At 41.5% G+C, this 15,853-nt stretch overlaps 1 protein-coding gene across 11 annotated transcripts in view; it reads left to right on the top strand.

The window, feature by feature from the left end:
* The window catches only part of NCOA2 (nuclear receptor coactivator 2), a 271,124-nt gene that overhangs the window by 137,423 nt on the left and 117,848 nt on the right, over positions 1-15,853 (top strand). Inside the window, exon 1 of one of the 11 annotated variants that reach the window (XM_073794508.1) lies at positions 9,973-10,472. The exons of the other annotated variants lie outside the window; for them this stretch is intronic. The gene's annotated coding sequence lies outside the window, so the exon portion shown is untranslated. Of the gene's footprint in view, positions 1-9,972; positions 10,473-15,853 lie in introns of those variants that run through there. 11 annotated transcript variants of the gene reach the window in all.

The following is a 15,853-nucleotide window of genomic DNA, read 5'->3' as shown; positions in this document are numbered from 1 at the left end:
CTCTATGAATTGGACTGCTCTGGGAAGCTCATGTAAGAGGTTCTAATCTTTTTGAGCCTTGCTTATTACATACACTTAACATGTCTTCACCATCCATCCATCCATCTTGTAGCATAGGTCAAATTTTCCTTCCTTTTTATAACTGACTAATACTCCATTGTGTGTGTGTCTGTGTGTGTGTATATACCACATTTTATTTATCCATTCATCTGTCAGTGGACACTTGGGTTGCTTCAAGTGAATAATGTTGCTATAAACATAGATGTGCAAACATTTGTTCAAGTCTCTGCTTTCAGTTCTTTTGGGTACTTACCCAGAAGTGGAATTGCTGAGTTACATGGTAATTCTATGTTTATTTTTTTTTGAGGAATCATTACACAGTTTTCCACAGTAGCTGTGCCATTTTACATGCCACCAGCAATGTACAAGGGTTCCATTTTCTCCAGTATTTCTCCTTGCCGATATTTACTTTCTAGTTTTTTGATAATAACCATCCTAGTGGGTGTGAAGTGGTATCTTATTGTAGTTTTGATTTGCATCTCCATAATGGCTAGTGATGTTGGAGCATCTTTTCATGTGCTTTTTGGCCATTTGTATATCTTTGGAAAAATGTCTTTTCAAGGTCTTTGCCCATTTTTAATATCAAATTGTTTGGGGTTTTGGTTGTTGTAGGAGTTCTTTATTTACAGTGGGTATCAACCCCTTATCAACTAAACATGATTTGCGAATGCTTTCTCCCAATCCATAGGTTGCCTTTTCATTCTGTTGATGGTATCCTTTGATGCACAAAAGTTTTTAATTTTGATGAAGGCCAACTTATCTATTTTTTCTTTTGTTACGTGTGCTTTTGGTGTCATATCCAAGAAATCATTACCAAAGCCAGTGTCGTGAAACTTTCCCCCTATGTTTTCTTGTAAGAATTTTATAGTTTTAGCCGTTATGTTTAGGTCTTTGATCTACTTTGAGTTAGTTTTTATATATGTAAGGTAAGAATCCAGCATCATTATTTTTGCATGTGGTTATCCAGTTTTCACAGAACCATTTGTTTAAACGACAAGTATGAAAAGCCCCATTGAATGATCTTGGCACCTGTGTCAAAGATCATTTGACCATATATGTGAGGGTTTATTTGTGGGCTGTACTAGACTTAAGGGTAGGTATCTTGTTTTACATACAGTCTCATCATTTCTCACGGATTTATTGTCACAACTTGCTAATGCGTCTCCCAAGTGGTAATCATTTCGTAAACTTCCTACCTATGGCAACCTTTCTCTTTTAGAAAAACAGTTATTCATCTGCTCAGAACCTTTTATGGGCTCCTCCTTACTACAAGATGAATTTCATCCTCCTAGCTCTGCAGACAAAGCTCATCCTAGCCTGGCCCATGCCCACCTCTGCAGCCTCTTCTCCCACCACCTTCTTTTAGGTACCTTTTGGCTGTGATCCTGGGAAGGTCACTGGAGCCCGAGTGAGAAATGTGCTCTCATGCTCCCCTGCTGTTGCACGTCTTTCTCCCCCCCACACACACTTGATAGAGTCCTGCTTGTCCTACTGTTCTCTGAAGCCTTTCCTGGCCCTTCCCTTTCAAAGTTAAGCATTGTCTCTCTTCGTCTTGTAACAGCCCGTCTTGAGATGGCATTTCTGATCATATAAGTTTTGCCTGCTTCTCTGTTTGCCTTCCTTGATGATGGGTCTCTAGAGGGCATGGCTTTTTTTGTCCTGTCCATTTTTGTATTCCCAGTGCCTGACTTAGTGCCTTACATGACATTGGTACTGAAAAAGTATTTGCTGAATGAAACAAATAAATCGGAAGCTACAAAAGAAGCAAGAGCGAGAAAGAAGTGAAAGACATCAGGTCAGGAATCACACGTGTTTTTCCTTTGTTATAAACTATCGCTGTGGCCTGTGGGGCTTTAAGGAAAGATTACTTTTTTGCCTCTAATGATATTTCCCCTCTTTTCTTGTACTTGCTATCAATACTATGATATACCCTCTTCCAAGCAAGGGTAAGTAAACTTAATATTATGAAAGGAAGGAACGACTAAGGGGAAAGCAGAAAAAGAAAGAGCAGGGGTGAGGGGAAGGAGGAAGAAATCATCCACCTCATTCAGAAGCATTTAACAAGTGACCCTTGAAGCTGAGCCAGAATCGGCTCTGGTGCTAAGATACAGTGCTGTGCTGTGCTGTGCTGTGCGAGGTGCAGTCCTCTAGACAAACACACAACGCACGTTCCTCAGCACCTTGTGTCACAAGTGCCTCTTATGCCTGTGGAAATTTAGAATAGATGAGTAATTAACTATTTGCCTCAGAATATAGCATCTTCACAAAGAGAAGCTTTTTTTGTCTCTTCTGTTTATATGGCCAGATTTGTGAATAAATGAAGACTTTCAGTCAGATCTTAGTTTAAAAAGGTTGTCAAGAAAGAAACAAAAAGTGGGACTTCCCTGGTGGTCCAGTGGTAAGGAATCCACCTTACAATGAAAGGGACGCAGGTTCAGTCCCTGGTCAGGGCAACTAAGCCGGTGTGCCCCAACTACTGACCTCGCTGGCCTCAACTAGAGCCTGTGGGCCGCTAGCTACAGAGCCCACGTGCTCTGAAACCCACGCGCCATAACTACAGAGCCCACATGCCCTGGAGCTGCGTGCCACAGCTAGAGAAGAGAAAACCTGCACACCACAACTAAAGAGAAGCCCACGCGCCACAACGAAAGATCCCGCATGTCTCAACGAAGATACCGCGTGCCGCTAAACCAAGACCCGACACAGCCAAAAATAAGTAAAATAAATAAATAAAGAATAAACAAATCTTTAAAAAAGAAAAAACAAAAAGTCTTACTATCATACCAGTACCTGCCCAGCGTTCCTTTACAATCCAGTGAGCACAGCGGGCCAGGCTCTTCCAGTCCTTGGTGTGTGTGACTGTCACTCTCTTTTGGCTTTAGTTGGGAGCACTTAATACACAGAGGATCCAGAGAATAGCAGAGTCAGAAGAGCAAATCTGGTTATGCCACCAGAGTTTAAGGAGGACGAGGAGGTGTGTTTGAGGCCATTAGCCATCATGGCCAAAGGGTATAGCTCTTCTGTTTTGTCCCTAGAACCTCAGTCCTTCCCAGCATTTTAAAGAAGCAGGGCTTCCCTGGTGGCGCAGTGGTTAGGAACCCACCTGCCAATGCAGGGGACCTGGGTTCGAGCCCTGGTCTGGGAAGATCCCACATGCCGCAGAGCAACTAAGCCCGCGAGCCACAACTACTGAAGCCCATGCGCCTAGAGCCCGTGCTCCGCAACAGGAGAAGCCACTGCAATGAGAAGAAACCGGTGCACTGCAACGAAGAGGAGCCTCTGCTCGCCACAACTAGAGAAAGCCCACGCGCAGCAACGAAGACACAACGCAGCCAAAAATAAATAAATTTATTTCACAAAAAGAAGCAGTATGGTCTAGTCTCAGCCTTTGGTTACTTTTTGAACTCTTAAGAACAGTTGGGGAAGATTTGTACTTAATTAATATGTAAATGACTAAAGTTACGAATTGAAAAAGTCTAACTGGAGACTGTGGAGTTATCCAACGTTGGGAATTTGAGATGGAAGACTTCTGGAGTCCCAGCGTGAGATGGCTCTCACGTTCCTTTTAGCCTCGTGATTTTATAATTCGAAATGGTCGTTGATCCTGTCAGAGTCTTTTAGGGAATAATGCCAGTTTCAGAGGGCTGGATTAATCAATAGTCAAATTCCTGTGGTATTTAATCTGCTCCCTGAGCCTTCGCCATTTTTAGAATCCTGAGGAATATAAGGTATAAACCCTGATAGACCGCCAGGGTTCTCATTCATTCCGGTTAGCAGATCACCTAGGAATTTTAGTTGTAACCCAGGGGTACTCAGTGGCTTCAAAGAATCAGTGCGACTCTTTGGAGTAGTTCACATGTGGGCTGATTGGGAGGAGAATCACATTCGGTAGGTGATGCTTCTCAAGTCCTTGGATGAAGCACAGATGCTGAGTTGGAAACGTAGTGAGCTGTTCGTATATTACTTCATTTCATGAAGTGGCAGCTTGGCCAAATCCTGTTTAGAAGTGATTGTGCTCTCTAGTCCTTCTCCTCAGCTGTCTTTTGTGTGGGTATAATCTCCTGCAGTCGTATCATAGACACGTATGCACTGCTGTTTGCATAAGCCTTTTACTGGAAATAACCCAACAAAATAGCACTCACTGCTAGCTTAGCACAGTTGGGCCTTCTCAAAGGCACATTTTCCTACATGTCAGAAGAATGAAATCTTTAATGTTAGCATGCTGACATCCACAGGCAGGATATTCCCAGATAGGCCTTCTTTCTATCCCTGGCTCACCTCTTGAGGAAGGAGGCCAGAGGTCCCAGTGACATAATTCTGTGGACACGGGTGCCTAATGAAAACAGCCACTTCAGTGGGTATTATTACTTTTCACTTTATTAACTTACCATTTATGCAACTTATCCCTTATTGCATTAAAAATGTATTTAACAGATAGATTAACTATTCCATGATATTTTATCAGGTTTTCAAAACTTGGTATTTTGGTTTAATATAGAATTACAATGCTAATGGGTTAACAAAATTAATTTCATAAATGACCTAAAGTTTGTTCACACTGCAGCTTGTTAAATGTGGCACCTTCAGGGTTTATCTCATTTCTAAGCATTTGAATTAATAAATTGTATGGTCTTAGTGTATCAAGAAAACTTTGTAGAGTAAATATTTGCCCTTTTTTTGGTACAGTGAACTCTAGTTCTTCAGGTTTGTATATAATGGAAATTTAGAATAGTGTTTATAACCCCCCTGCCATGTACCCTTCACCCGGTTTTAGAAGTTATCAGCAGTTTGCTGTATTTTAAAATTATGGAAACATTACTAAAGGTTTAAAAATTAGAATTAAAATCAACTATGGTCTCATCCACCTTATCCAACTCATATCATTTTATGTATTCTCTTCCGTGCTTTCTGTAGAGTTGTAACAGAAAGATACTGTTTCTCTTCTTTTTGCTGAACATCATAAGACACTAAGAGCTAATAATAGCTGCCATCAATTGATGTCCTCCTGTGCCAGGCTCTGGGCTACTTGCTTTCCATAGAATTCATAGAATCTTCACAAGAACAATGCATTTCCCCCGCCCATTTATAGATGAGGAACCTAAGACTCAGAGAGGTTAAGTAACTTGCTCAAGGTTGTATATCTAGCAGTGGATTCAAACTAAAACTGTAATTCCAAGGTCACACTCTTTCCTCTCTACAAAGTGGCCTCTTCATTAGCAATTTTTCATGTTGCTACATAATTACCTTTTTAAGGAAAAAGAAATGTCAATACATAAATTTGACCACATAACCTATAGAAGCAGCACTAGGATAGGTGACGGCAAGGATTTAGAGTAATAAAGGCACGATCCCTGCCCTTCAGTGTTTATGCTCCAGTGCGGAGGAACCTAACTCCTAAGAGACGCTGACAGGGCTTCCCTGGTGGCGCAGTGGTTGAGAGTCCGCCTGCCGATGCGGGGGACGCGGGTTCATGCCCCGGTCCGGGAAGATCCCACATGCCGCGGAGTGGCTGGGCCCGTGAGCCATGGCCGCTGAGCCTGCGTGTCTGGAGCCTGTGCTCCGCAACGGGAGAGGCCACAACAGTGAGAGGCCCGCATACCCCCCCCCCAAAAAAAAATAATAATGATAAGAGACGCTGACAAAGAATACGGAACAAGGCTTTATGTGGTGTTATCTGTAAATGTTATAAAAACTCTACGGAGAAGGAAGTGGACAAGGATCACACCCCATATGTGCAGAAGGCTGCTAACACGCGTAGAATTTCAGCTAAACTTTAAAAGACTGACAACGCCAAACGTTGGTGAGACTGTGCGACACCCAGAGCTCTCACGCATGGCTGGTGGGAGTGTAAAGCTGCTTTGGAAAACACCGCGACAGTTTCGTACACTTATCCATGAGCCCCCAATTCCACTCCTAGGTATTTAACTGCATGAAATGAAAATTCATGTCTGTGAAAAGACCTGTACATGTGTATTGGTAGCAACTTGTATATCGTAACCCCCCTCCGATTAGTTTTCTTTTGCTGAGTAACAAATTACCACAAATAACCCCCAGTTACTAGCCCACCGTCCTGTAGATCAGATATTGAGCATGATGTTGGTGTGATTCTCTGCTCAGGGCATCACCAGGCTGAAATGCAGGTGTCAACAAGAATGAGTTCTCATCTGGAGGCTCTGCGGGGGGGAAGTCCACTTTCAGCTCATTCTCGTTGTTGGCAGAATTCAGGATCTTGCAGCGGTGGAACTGACATCCTCTCTCCTTGCTGGATGTTAGCTGAGTGCCACTCTCAGCTCCTAGAGGTCACCTGCGTTCCTTGACATGTGGTTTCCCCCATCTTCACATCACCAAAGGCATATAGAATCCTTCTCAGGCTTCAGACTTCTGCTGCTGCCAGATGGAGAAAATCCGTTATGATTAGGCCAGGCCCACCTCCATAATCTCCCTACCTTAAGGTCAATAGTGCCATGTAACATAACCTAATCATTAGAGTGAAAATCCACCATATTTACAGTGCTGGGGATTATGAAGGATGTGTACATGGTGGAGGGGTGGGGTGTGGGGAGATCTTACAGAGCCATTTTAGAATTTTGTTTACCACAAGCCCCCATTGGAAAAAACCCAAATGCCCATCAAAGGAGAATAGATGAGCTGCAGTATATTCACACAATGGAATTACCCTTAGCACTGAAAAGGGACAAGTTGTTAATATATGCAATAACACAGATGAATCTCAAAAACATTATGCTGAAAGAAGCATAAAGAATACTTACTGTATGATTCCCGTTGTTTGAAGTTCTAGAAAAAGCAGAACTAATCTGTGATAACAGAAAGTAAGAGTTGTGGTTGGTGGGGGTGGGTAGGCACAGGAGAGCTCTGCTGGGCTATGACAGTGCTGTATATCTAGACAGGAGCGTGGATTACGTAGGTGCTTTCATTGGTCAGAACTCTTAAACTTTACTCTTAAGGTCTGTTTATTGCACTGAATGTAAATTTCACCTTGATTTATAAAAAGTGAAACATCACCCTATTGAATCCTTGTTTTACCTCTCACCAGACTTTTGGTTTAAGAAATGTATCACAATTATATATATATAAGCACCATTCTCGGGAAACCTTATAGGTAGAAACATCTTTACAAATCATCTAACCTAATTCCGTTGTAAACACTACTGCCCTAGTGAAGAAAAAGGGTTAAAATTGATAATGATAGAGTCTGCTGCAGCCACCAGTCTGCCCTCAGGATGGGGTTAGACAGTTTCACCTATTTGTGCTTGCCAGCAGAAAACATGACAGAGGGGCAGCTTTGCTAACAGCAATCCATCTTGAAGTGTAAGCACGGAATCTGGAGTAAGACATTTTACTTGGAAGTGTTTGGCAGGAGACATTTTCTTACTGTGATGGATTTGATTTGATCAGCGAATTCACAGCAAATTTTGCTGCTGCCCATGATTGGCTGAGAAATAATTTGTAAAAACTCCATTGAGGGCTTCCCTGGTGGTGCAGTGGTTGAGAGTCTGCCTGCCAATGCAGGGGACACGGGTTCGTGCCCCGGTCCTGGAAGATCCCACATGCCGCGGAGCGGCTGGGCCCGTGGGCCATGGCCGCTGGGCCTGCGCGTCCGGAGCCTGTGCCCCGCGGCGGGAGAGGCCACAACAGTGAGAGGCCCGCGTACCGAAAAAAAAAACCAAAACTCCCTTGAAGTTAATAAAGGACAACATGGTGGTCATTTTAGAGTGTCTGTGACCTCACCTTACCGCTGTAGAAATGGTTGGATGATGTTGTGAGCAGAAAAAGGACAAACTTAGGTGGATGGATTTCACAAAACTGCCCCCTACAGTTTTTATGCTATTTCTTTGGTGTTCTTTCATATCTACTATGGGATTGGTTTCCTATGATACATTGATTTCCTATAATGCCCTGGCTGATTATTGACTTTAGATTTTAAGTACACTGTAATGAAAATAGTTAGGTGGCTGTTAAGATCATTATAACTTTTAAAGGTTCTTTGTGCTTTGGCTTTTTGTGATGAGGTATCACCATGTGCTAGCATTTAAATGTTTTAAGTATATTTTCTTGGTATCTGAATTTCTCTGCTCAGGTCCTCATGGAAGCTGTGCTCATTGACCCCTGTGTGGTCACTGGAGACTTGGTGAGGTGTTGGTACCATGTTCCAGCAGAGTGGCCACAGTCCCTTCCAGTGACTGGAAGAGGATTATTCAACACCCACTCCACCCTACCCAAGTTATTTATGTGTTGAGTGGTTAATTAGAGTAAACTAGGAGTTTCAGAATTAGAATTATCAAATTTTTTGGATCCTGAGAAATTACAGAGTTTTTGTGTAGATAACTTTTATATGATAATAATCCCTGCTGTCTAGTTGTATCTATAACAATTCTTGGGTTTTCTGTATTAAAGAATATAATTTTGGCTTGGTTTACGTAGGAATAAGGCAGTTTGTGTAAAATAATTTTGTGAGGTGAAAACTCTTCGTCTTGATCTCCAGGTATTGAAATAATTATTCTTTAAAATATCTACACACACACACACACACACACACACCAAGTACTGTCTGATGCCACTTATACAAGGGATCTAAAGTAGTTAAATTCATAGAAACAGAAAGTAGATGGTGCTTGCCAGGGCCTGGAGGGAACGGGAAATGGGAGTTGTTGTTTAATGGGTGCAGAGTTTCAGTTTTGCAAGATGAAAAAGGTCGGGAGAGCTGTTGCAAAACAGCGTGAATAGACTTATCTCTACCGAACTGTGCACTTAAAGTGGTAACTTTTAATGTTATGTGTATTTTAGCACAGTGAAAAGTTAAAAAATGAAAATATCTAGTATGTTTTCCCTTTTTGAGATGAGAAAACCAAGGCAATAAATAAAACCCAAACATGTAAAATGTAGCTTCATCTGTTGACTTAGTTGAACAGTCTGTCTTGCTTTCAGTCTGCTGGTGGCAGCGCTCTCCCAGTTGTGTGTTATGCCTCAGTGTGATTTTGCTTCTGGGGCAACGCCTTAGCCCATCTTTTTCTCCATTTTCCACTTCTCAGCACATTCTTACACTTAAACTCCTTCCCCAAATTGCTTGTCTGGTAGATTTAAAAGATTCTTTGATATGAAAACAAAGTAAGACGATAATGTAATCCACTGCTGTCTCTTTGCCTAGTACTTCAACCTGTTACCAAGGACATTAAAAAAAAAAAGTGTGGAGCAACCACTGTGTGTCAGGCACTGACCTAGTGTTTCCACATGTGTGTTTTGAAAGTTGATGGTTTATCAGAAATCAATCAAATTGGCCAGGCTCAAAAGAACTTTTGAATTTTATATTTTAAGATTGTTTTGGCCATGGTAATATTTCTTCTTCTTGGAATAGCTTATAAATTACACAGGGTGTATTCCTAATAAGAATACATTTTGGTGTTAAAAAAGTATGCTTACATGGTATTTTACTAATACGTGAAACTAATTAATTCCCAATGTGTGAGTAGCTATCATGTCTCCACAGTGTTCGTTATGCCAGATTTGTCAGCTTTATATCTCTGGGGGCAAAGCTCTAGAGAACAGGAGAATACACATTTCCCTCTGACTGTCCCACTTCATACACTGTTCACTGGGGAGTGTTCATGGCCAGCGTGCTGCATCCTGCTGAAAGGAAGACCATGCATCAGAATGTTTGTTTTTAGCAGTTATTTTTAGCAGGCAGATCTAGAAATTTTTAGTGTTTTCATGTTAGAGTATACTTCTTTATTATGATAATTCCAAGAAGAATAAATAATTTTAGACCCGTGTATGTGAGTGCATGTGCATGATGGGCACGTGTGTGTGTGTGTGTGTGTGTGTGTGTGTGTGTGAGAGAGAGAGAGAGAGAGAGAGAGAGAAGGAAAGGGAAAGAGAAAGAGAAAGAGAAAGACATTCCCTTAATAACAGGAGGGGGTAGAGGCTTAGTCTATTATCATAAAGCTCTGCTAATGTAGCTTCTGAGTCATGTGACTGCAGAAAAGGCTATTATCTCAATGAAAAGGAAACTGGTTTTTAGAGCAAGCAATAGAATAGAAGCAGGAAGAATTTTCGAGTGTTCCACCATGCTGGATTGTCAAAGGGGGATCTGTCTGATCAGCAGCTAAAAAAGGATTTGTGAGGCTAGTTTGTCAGCTATCGTTAGAAGCAAGTGATAGAGGAGGTAAGCAGCAGGGCACTCAGCATGTGCTCAGGTTTACATCAAGGCAGAATGCTGGTTTGGGTTAACACAGGAGATTTATCTCTGAGGCATTAAATTTATTGCTAATTGTGGGGGTTTTTTGGTTTTTCTTTTGGAAGAATGATGTATGGTATTTTTATTTACATCACTGGTGAAGATAAGGACAAGCTGCTGAGCTCTGGTTTGAACTGCAAAGGCTGTGGACAATTGCAAGGTGTGTTTCACAAGTGCTCTGACTTAATGTTTGGCAGTGTTCTTGGAATTCTGTGTGCTTCTGGATTGGATGTGCGTGTTGCCGAGGGAGAACTGAGCATGACAACCAGGCAGTGATAGTGTTCTCGGGGACAGATACATACAGTGCTATCCAAATTGATTCCTTCGTGGTCCCTATTTCTTATGTGTTTATTTAGCGATTAAAGGTTTCTTGCAGTTTCTTTATGTGGCCAAATACAGTCTCATGCTTGTTTTAGGAAATGAATTGGTAAGCATTTTCTAAATTTCCAAAGAAGAATCCAATGCAAATCTTACTCATTAAGGAATAAATATAAGCTTTATATTTGTATCTGTTAATTTTTTTAAATATCCTTTTGTAATTCAAGCCTTAAAAAAGGAAGGGCTTTGCAGTGAATTTGAAATTATCTAAATTTTATTTAGGTAATAAATCTTATTTTGGCTGAGGCCTTGAATGAATGATTTTCTGTTGTATAGAGTACCTAACTTTTTCTGATTTATTACATCCTTATGCTACTGTGTGCAGAAAGCTGAAAACATGCAGTTAATCTTTAGACTGTGCTTGTCCACTTTCGCTCATGCTAATGCTATTAATTCTCTTAGCAGTCTGTACCTTTCTCTCAACCTTGGAAGGTGTAGTACTTAAAAATCTGAGATTGGGGAAAGATAATCATAAGCTTTATCTGAAAAGGGTTAACTATTATACAGTGTTTACTAGAGGTATGAATTCACTAATATGTTTTTCAGTTAACTTCTAGACCAGATGTGCCCACCTTGGGGTGTGTGTATGTTTCAAACCACATATATTATTATATTGTGTATATTTCCCTTTTGAAGTTGACACTGATGGAGGTAAGAACTCTATCTGGCCATTATGTACTGTATCGACAATTTACAAAGAATTGATTCTTTTTATTATCTTCTCCAAGAAAATATGGAGAGAGCAGCTCAAACATAATTTTTAATCATACTAAGTGCAAGAGATTCTCTTCCTTATAATATCTACAAACTATATTTTAGCACAATATAGTTTAATAAAATCATTAATTTTATTAAATGGGATTTTCTTTAAAAAAAACTGGCACCTTAGTTTAGTCTACCTACATAAAAAGACAACTTGGTTCAAATAAACAGTTAATTACCTGTGGTTTTAATCATTCTGGGATCTATTTATTTTTTAATTGTAGGACTCTCCCTGTATTCTTTTAAGTAGGATATAAGACAATTACATACTGGTTTCAGCCCAAAAGTCACTAGCATCATATTGAATAATGAAACTCTTATAGCCAGATGGTTTGGGCTTTCTTTGTTTTTCTTTGTTTTTGCTTTTAAATTTTATTTTGCCGCCTTATCTAAAGCTTTTGACGTGATCCAAGGATTTTGGGGTAGTTCAAGGTGTTTTTATTGAGCACTTACTATTATTACACGGCACTCTGTGAAACACTTTGGGAAAACAAAGGCAAATAAGATATTTAAACCTACAAGATAACTTACAGCTGGCACTTTTGTAAAACTTGTTTGGCCAATCAGAGAGTATTCCTGAGAACTTGGTTAATGACTTCTCCCTGAGCATGTTTGAATGGTAGTTTTCACTAGTCTCCATCTGTGCCTGTTCATATTTCCTTTGTATTGTAACCAAAAAAAAAGTCGTTTTATTTACATTCTCTTAAAACTAGGATAGGTTTGGTTCCAGATCGTGCTGTTTTTCTCCTAGGACATCAAATGTCAGTCCTGTACAGTTTTAAAGTACATTCATAAAAGGATTAATCTGTTATGTTATCTAAAAATATCTTAACTTTCAGAGATTGGGGAGTGAGGAAGAGCCCCAGTCTTTCTATGAGAGTTAAAAGACACACATTTTGACATCGGGGTAGTGTCTAAACAAGCCAGGTGACTAGCTTGCAAATCCTGCTACACTTCAGAATTCCAACCACAATAATTAACCACAGATATTATAATCAGGTCTGATCTTGTCAGGCTGAGGGGGTTTGCTTCTTGGGGAGATTTTTAATGTGTAGGAAAGATAGGGTAAGAAAAGACGGAATTAAAAGTGATCTTAGTACTCAAGTGTTGTAAACCTCAGTGAAATGTGTTCTTAGGAGGTTTTTGGTTTTTTGAGAAAGTCACAGTTTGGGAAGATTTAGGCAGGATTAAGGTACTAGGCTATATTTTAATAGATGCAGTTTAATTCTTTGGAAACCAAAGGGATATAAAATTCATGAAGTGGAAAAACTTGTGCAATATATATGGAATCTAAAACAAAACAATGGTTCTGATAAACCTAGGGGCAGGACAGGAATAAAGATGCAGACATGGAGAATGGACTTGAGGACACGGGGAGGGGGAAGGGTAAGCTGGGATGAAGTGAGAGAGTAGCACTGACATATATACACTACCAAATGTAAAATAGATAGTGGGAAGTGGCCGCATAGCACAGGGAGATCAGCTCGGTGCTCTGTGACCACCTAGAGGGGTGGGATAGGGAGGGTGGGAGGGAGACGCAAGAGGGAGGGGATATGGGGACATATGTATATGTATAACTGATTCACTTTGTTATAAAGCAGAAACTAACACACCATTGTAAAGCAATTATACTCCAATACAGATGTTAAAAAAAAAAAACTTGTGCAACAGATAGCAAATTTTCCAGGGTCCTTCTTAAAGCTTCGTTTAAATGAGGTTTGGTCTGCACTGAAAAGAAACATATTCATGAAAAGTAACTCACAACTGATTCAGAAATCTGCTTTAGGGAAAGGTGAGCGGGGCGAGCGCATTATTATGCGGTAGCGGAGATTGGTACAAGGAGTGGACTCTGAGTTAGCGGGAGATTCACGGGGTGGGGAGAAGTTCTGAAGTCGTGGGATCTGAAGGATGCATGTTGCATATTTTCTTACTTAGCTACTTCTCCTTTTTCTTGGCCAATGGAAACCTTGCTGTTTTCAAGGTCCTTTACTCACGGCATTGCTATGATGGAGCATTCAGGTATACAAACCACAGAGAATCCAAATTAAGGTTCTTGTTTTCAGACACTGGGAACACCCCTGGAACATCAGCCACTGCTTTCAGATTTGTTGTAAGTCATTTTACACCCACGCAAATTCCCTAGAGAGGAGTTCCCGTCTACATGATATTTCACATAGGGATCCCTTCTACTTCTTCAGGCTTTAGTAGTGAACAAGCGCGTTTTTTCCTAGGTGATGTCACTCTTTCTCGTCAGTATTCACGGTGGGAAAAAGTCACCTCACGAAATTTTGATAACTGGATTTTTGCTAATGTGTGGGAAGGTTAAGTATGGTTGTAGCGTTATCATCTATCTTTGGTCTCCCTTGATGGATCCTCCTACGGGTTGGTTTATTTTTAAAATGGAAAGATAGCCAATTTCATTCCTGCACTTAAATCCTCCTGTTTATTTAACAACTGTTTATTGTAAAATTTTGTCACGTGCTTCACTAGTACAGGAGAAGAGTAACTGACTGTCCCTGGGGTGTGGAGAGGATTGATCAGGGGACACTTGGCAGAGAAAGTAAAGAGAACAGAAGATGACTAGCAGGCGCTGGAGGATGTATAGGGTATCCTAGGCCTTCACTGTCCAGCATAGGAGCCACAAGTCACGAGTGGCTTTTTTTTTTTTTTTTTTTTTTTTTTTTTTTTTGCGGTACGCAGGCCTCTCACCGCCGTGGCCTCTCCCGCCGCGGGGCACAGGCTCGGGACACGCAGGCTCAGCGGCCATGGCCCACGGGCCCAGCCGCTCCGCGGCATGTGGGATCCTCCCGGGCCGGGGCACGAACCCATGTCCCCTGCATCGGCAGGCGGACTCCCAACCACTGCGCCACCAGGGAAGCCCTTACAAGTGGCTTTTGACCATTGGAAATGTGGCCTATCTGAATTGAGTGCAAAATACACTCAGACTTTGAAGACGGAGTGCCCCCCTCCCCAAAGAAAAAATAAAATAGCTCATTAATAATTTTTAGAATATTGATTACACGTTGAAAAGATAACTATATTGAATATGATGTGTTAAAATACATTACTGAATTTGATTTCACCTGTTTCTTTTGACATTCACCGTGGCCACTAGACGGTTGGTGGTTCCCAGTATCTTCTGTTGTCTACGGCTCTGAGCCAAGAGGACAACATGTGTAAGGCATTGGGTAGCAGTCTTTCTTGTAGATGAGACATCTGTGCCAGACACCAGGGGTCCACTCAGGAGCAGGGAGCTGTAGACCTTTCCCAGGCCCACAGTCTTCTAATCAGTAATCAGATTAGAAGCGGTATAAAGTCCACACCCCTTGGTAGGACATAAGAGGCCCTTTCAGGACCTGGCTCTACCCTTCTAGCTGCCTGCCCCCCAGATTCTCCCCTACTCCCATGGTCTACCTTTGATGAACTACAGCTGATCCTTGTTATTTGCAGGCGTTATGTTCCATAAAGTCACGACAGACACTGAGTTAGCAAATACCGAGCCATTGCTTCTAGGGGAGATACAGAGTTAGATTCCTGCGAGTCTCTGGCCATAACATTTTAGCTCTGGGATCAGTACATAGCCTTATTTTGAGTAGGTTTCTGTTTAAAGACACCTTATTTAATAGATGTATTGTTGATTCATTAACGCTGAACTTTTGGCCAACAGCTCTATTACTCATGCCTGAATTAAGCCTATATATATCAAGCTATGTACTTTTATCCTCGAGCTCATTTAATTTTCATACAAACCTGTGAAGTGAATATTATTTCTGAATTTTACAGACATGGAAACTGAAGCTCAGAAAGGTTAAGTACCTTTCCCAATGTTGCACAGCTAGGAAATGATGAGAGCAAGAGCTGAGCCAGGCTTTCCATGACTTCAGGGCCGAGTGAGGGGATAGAGTTCAATAGGTCTGGTGTTGTCCTTGGGACGTCTGCCTTTATTGGGAAGGGGTGGAGTTATAGCTCGTGGGCCACAAATTTACCCACATTGAAAGCTTCCGTGTCTATGTGATAGCCTAACCATTGAAATCTAGGCTAGGGGAGCATATGCTCTGACTTACTGGGAGGAAAGGTGCAGTGCCACTGTGCGTGTTGACTGCGGTGGCCAAGGTGCGCTCTCTCTGCACCAGCTGCTTCTGTCTCACGAGCTCAGCAGACCCCTCACGCTCAGGGCACACCTTTTCTCTGCTTCCTAATTGGCTCGTTCATTGCTCCTTGTCCTTTATCCTCTTGTGGTTTCTTCCTCTGTGTCTTTTCGCCTTCGCTCTCTGCGCACAGAACAGCTCTCTCTCACATATTCCACAGACTCTGAGAATCTACTGGACTCAGGCCATCACCTCTGTCTGTGTCTGGATAGAACTTTTGTGCCGAGCCGCCCCAGTAGACCGCTGGGCAGCC

Source organism: Tursiops truncatus, chromosome 17, assembly GCF_011762595.2.
Source record: "Tursiops truncatus isolate mTurTru1 chromosome 17, mTurTru1.mat.Y, whole genome shotgun sequence".
Classification (NCBI taxonomy): Eukaryota; Metazoa; Chordata; class Mammalia; order Artiodactyla; family Delphinidae; genus Tursiops; species Tursiops truncatus.
The sequence above is the reverse complement of the archived record's forward strand: the minus strand, read 5'-3'. Positions and strand labels throughout refer to the sequence as shown.